The sequence below is a fragment of the Palaemon carinicauda genome, chromosome 19 (assembly GCF_036898095.1).
Source record: "Palaemon carinicauda isolate YSFRI2023 chromosome 19, ASM3689809v2, whole genome shotgun sequence".
In the NCBI taxonomy this organism is placed as follows: Eukaryota; Metazoa; Arthropoda; class Malacostraca; order Decapoda; family Palaemonidae; genus Palaemon; species Palaemon carinicauda.
In genome coordinates this window covers 41,816,686-41,821,531 of record NC_090743.1, presented here as the reverse complement: position 1 = coordinate 41,821,531, position 4,846 = coordinate 41,816,686, and the positions used below count along the sequence as shown (strand labels likewise).

General features: G+C 32.4%; 1 protein-coding gene across 1 annotated transcript in view; it reads left to right on the top strand.

Moving 5' to 3' along the window:
- Nucleotides 1-4,846, top strand: part of LOC137658973 (sporozoite surface protein 2-like) — a 23,948-nt gene that overhangs the window by 889 nt on the left and 18,213 nt on the right. The gene's annotated exons all lie outside the window — the stretch shown is intronic.

Here is a 4,846-nt window from a genome sequence, read left to right as displayed (position 1 = left end):
ATATTAAGTGATTGTGTTTTGTATTTTTTCCTTTTTGGGATTTTTTTTTTAAATTGCCTTAGATTTCAAAGACCAGTTTTTTTGGACTTTGTTACTCTGTTTTAGTTTTAGGTAATTTTATTTCCCAATCCCAGAGTGCCTTTAAGTCTGTTAATATAAAAATATTGTCTGTTTTTTATGTCCACATGATTGTACATTGATTGCAAGGTAAAACGTTTTAACATTAATTCAACATTAATTCATAGTTAGGGACAACTAGCTTGCTTGAGAACGATTATGTATACATACATGCATACATATATATATATATATATATATATATGTATGTATGTATGTATGTATACATACATACATACATACATACACACACATTTATATATAAGCCTATGTATGTGTGTATATACGTACGTATTTGTGTAATTATATGTATATAACTATGTAATGATATACATACATAGAAAAATGCATATATGTTTATTCTTACGCATGAATATATTTGTATAAATATACGCATGTATATATGTATGCATGCATGTATGTATATATATATATATATATATATTATATATATATATATAATATTTATATATATATATATATATATACACATACACTTGTTAGTAAACATAACAACAACTAAAACCAGCGTAGAATTCCAACCCAAAGCGTAACATTGCGCAGAAAATCTAGTCCATCACTCGACTGAATACTGTCACAGGTGTTTAATTTGCGTACTCTTCATTAAAAGAATATTTTCCCACACTCTCTCGAAGTAAAGACACGGGCATCACATCCTTAAGATATATCACTTGACTGGCGGGGAGATTCTTCATTTAGTCATATAAGGTCGTCTGAACACATAGGAAGATTGAATCCAAAAAGGGGTAATTTGAGGGCCATATGCCATCATAAAGGTGGGTCAGAGTGGATCTTAAGTCGCAGTCACGTTGGGCCTAGAGGGGTCTCTCTCTCTCTCTCTCTCTCTTCTCTCTCTCTCTTCATTTATTTTCTTTCATGAAACCTTGGATTTGTCTGATCCCGATTTCCACATTAGTTCATCACATTTCAGTTTTCATTTATTGCAAATCTGATATTATAACTTTTTACTTTACACATTTTTGTGTTGAATTTTGTGAAATCCAGTGGGTTTTTCCATTTTTCTCGTCACTTAGTATTTGTTACTTAATTCATATGTATAGATTTAAAAATCTTTGCATAAAGATTATTAGTTTTTATTCTCTCTCTCTCTCTCTCTCTCTCTCTCTCTCTTCTCTCTCTCTTCTCATGATCTTTCATTTACTCTTGCCATGTTACTTGCATAATTAACTTACAGTACTTTCACCTCGCCAAAATTAATTGTTCTTTCTTATTAGGCATCCCTAATTATGACACTTAACATTTTCATAAATGAACAAAATATGATGAAATACCCAACTGATAACATTTTGGTTTTTGTTTTGAATAGCCATGACTTACTTTCTTATAATATTTTGCTCAAAAGAAATCATAAACTGCTTATTCATGAAAAAAATACACAGCCACATAAGAGAATGGTAGAAAACTTATTTCTACTTTCCTTCCTTGAAATAAAACCGAGTATGTACGAATCATGTTGTACACAAATGTTACTTTATAAGGAAATCCCTTACACCACCTTAAGTAAATTATGTTACCACATACCAGAACTTTAGAAGTCCAACGCCTCCCCTTCATTATAAGATTATTTCGGCCATTGCCTCATGTAAAGCAAGGTACCTTGAATCAAGGTAATATTACCTGCTAATGAAGGAGACAGACTCGGTCCCTGCCCTAGGGCCTCCCTGCTTCCCTATCTTAGGCTCATACTTCCTACCATAGGCCCCCTGCTAGGCCCTTACTTCCCTACCCTAAGGCCCCCTACTTCCCTACCCTACTTTCCTATTCTAGGTCCCCTGTTTCAATATCCTAGGGCTCCCTGCTTTCCTATCTTAGGGCTGCATACTCCCCTACCTTAGGCCCCCTACTTCCATACCCTAAGGCCCCCTGCTAGGCCCCCTGCTTCCCTAACCTAGAGCCCCTCCTTCTTACTCTAGGGTGCCCTGTTTCAATACCCTAGGGCCTCTTGCTTTCCTATCTTAGGGTTCCATACTTCCCAACCCAGGCCCCTTTTAGGCCCCCCTACCTCACTACCCTAGGGCCCCTGATAGTCCCCCAGCTTCCCTAACCTAGGGCCCCCTACATCCCTACTGTAGGAACCGACCCCCCTACTTCTCTACTCTAGGCCCCTGCTTCAATACCCTAGGGCCCTCTATTTCTCTACTCTAGGGCCCCTGCTTCCATGCCCTAGGTCCCCCTACATCCCTCCCTTAGGACCCATTACTTCCATACATACCTGACCCTTTCACGTGATCTCCATTAGCATAAGTGTTAGATACTCATTATAGTTATTTATAGCATATCATAGTCGAGATATTCTGTATTATAAGTAATAGGATGGTTTCCTCAGAGTTGATTGATTGATTTATCTAAGTGGGAGGCTTGGCGTTGAAAAAAAGGTTAATGATGGTTAAATAAACTTTTAAGAAATCATCAAAATAAAATATTTTGATATGAAAAGACAGTTGAAACCTTATGGAGGATAGATGTGCCTTCGTTAAATACCAGGCATTCTATTAATAATAATAATAATAATAATAATAATAATAATAATAGTTATTATTATTATTATTATTATTATTATTATTATTATTATTATTATTATTACTAGCTTAGCTTCAACCCCTAGTTGGAAAAGCAAGATGCTATAAGCCAAGGGTTCCAACAGGGAAAAATAGCTCAACGAGAAAAGGAAATAAGGAAATAAATAAACGGTATAAGACGTAATGAACAATAAAAATGAAGTATTTTAAAAACAGTAACCACGTCAAAACAAATATTTTATAAATAAACTATAAAAGACTTATGTTCAACATAGAAATATTTGCTATAAGTTTGAACTTTTCTGGTTCTACGATTCAACTACCCGATTAGGAAGATCATTCCACATCTTAGCCACAGCTCAAAATATTTTGTTTAACGTCACTTCTTACTAATAGTCTTTTATGCTGAGATTCTATCAATTATATTTCCCGTTTATCATTTTGTATTAAATTTTAGTCATTTAATGAGAATACAATTCTATTTAACATTCTGAAATATCAGAGTAAGTTTAAAATAGTCAAGCTATGCTAAAATACTCAAGAAGATACACTTAAAAAATTACCGAAAAAAACGATAAAAATCCTAGAATAAATGTTGCCAGGCATTTACCGTTTTAAAAACGGATATATTGACGTTAAGGAGTTATATTACGATCACCAACCCGTAAATGATAATAACAAAGTAGGGTAAAAATTACGGTCGCCTGTATTTTACTGAAATACGGCTGAGAACAGTATATTTTTTTACGGAGAATTTCCGGTTGAAATTACGGCTTTTTTAACAGTGCATATGAAACTATGCTAAGTAATATTTAGTACGTCTAAAGTTTTTGATCAATTCCAAAACATTTGGGAAAGGTTAAAATATTCGGGTAACTATAAAATACTCGAGCAAAACAACAAATTTTAGCAAGTCTAAAGTATTCAAGTAAGTCGAAGTTAAAGTTGAGCAGGTATTCGAGTAAGCCTAAGGTGAAATTATTATGTCTAAAATATTCGAGCAAGACTAAATAGTTTAGCAACTCTAAAATAATCGAGAAAGTCAAAAGTTTTTGAGAAAGACTAAAATATTAGAGCAATTTCAGACATTCGAACGTGTATGTATATCACTTTACCATTTTGCCCATCTCTGGTTTTTTTTTAACCTTCCCAAATGATGTATGATATAATGTTTGGACATTCCTTGTCTTTTTTTTTATCTTTCTTTATTTTTACATATGGTTGAGGGTACACTTGGGCACACTATTCTATCTTGTTTCTCTTCCTCTTGTTATTTTGAAATTTTTATCGTTTATATATGAAAATATTTATTTTAATGTTATTATTGTTCTTAAACTTCTCTTGTAGTTTAGTTCCTTTCCTCACTGGGCTATTTTCCCTGTTGGAGCCCTTGGGCTTATAGCAGCTGCTTTTCCAATTAGGGTTGTGGCTTAGCAGTAATAATAATAATAATAATAATAATAATAATAATAATAATAATAATATATATAATAATAATAATAATATAATAAATAAAGGGCAAATATGTCATTATCGCAATATGTATCAATTCGTAGTTAGACCTTTATCAAAAAGAGATCTTTGTATTAGAGCTACGTGTTTTTAATTTGCAATATTTTGATAAAAGCAACTGATGAAAAATGTATAGAATAGAATAGATTATCCAATTCAGCGGACATCCGACAATTTCTCTTATGAATGAGGCTAATGAAAATGCTATTTGCTTACCAATTGTATGTATTAACACAACCAAAAAGTTGCTCGTATTTGCATCTAATGTTATAACTTTTATCAGTTTAGTCAATTGATGTGTTATGAGACTTCATATAAAGTCTTTTCAGTGAATGATTAAAGAATAAATTAATTGTTTTGATAGGTAAACTGTTATTGAACCTTAACTTTGATCACCTTATTTCAAATACATTTTGCTTCCTGTATCCTGGGATATCACAAAAAAAAAAAAAAAAAAAAAAAAACATTCACACTGAACAAACTAAGTGTTTTTTAGGTAAACAGTAATTGAGCTTTAAAACAGCTTCTGTTACACGTTACTTTGACTACATTTGTTTAAATCCATTTGCAGTTTATCCTATAATAAAAAAAATCACAATGAACAAATTAAGAGTTTTGTTAGGTAAACAATAATGAACTTTAAACACCTTCTATTA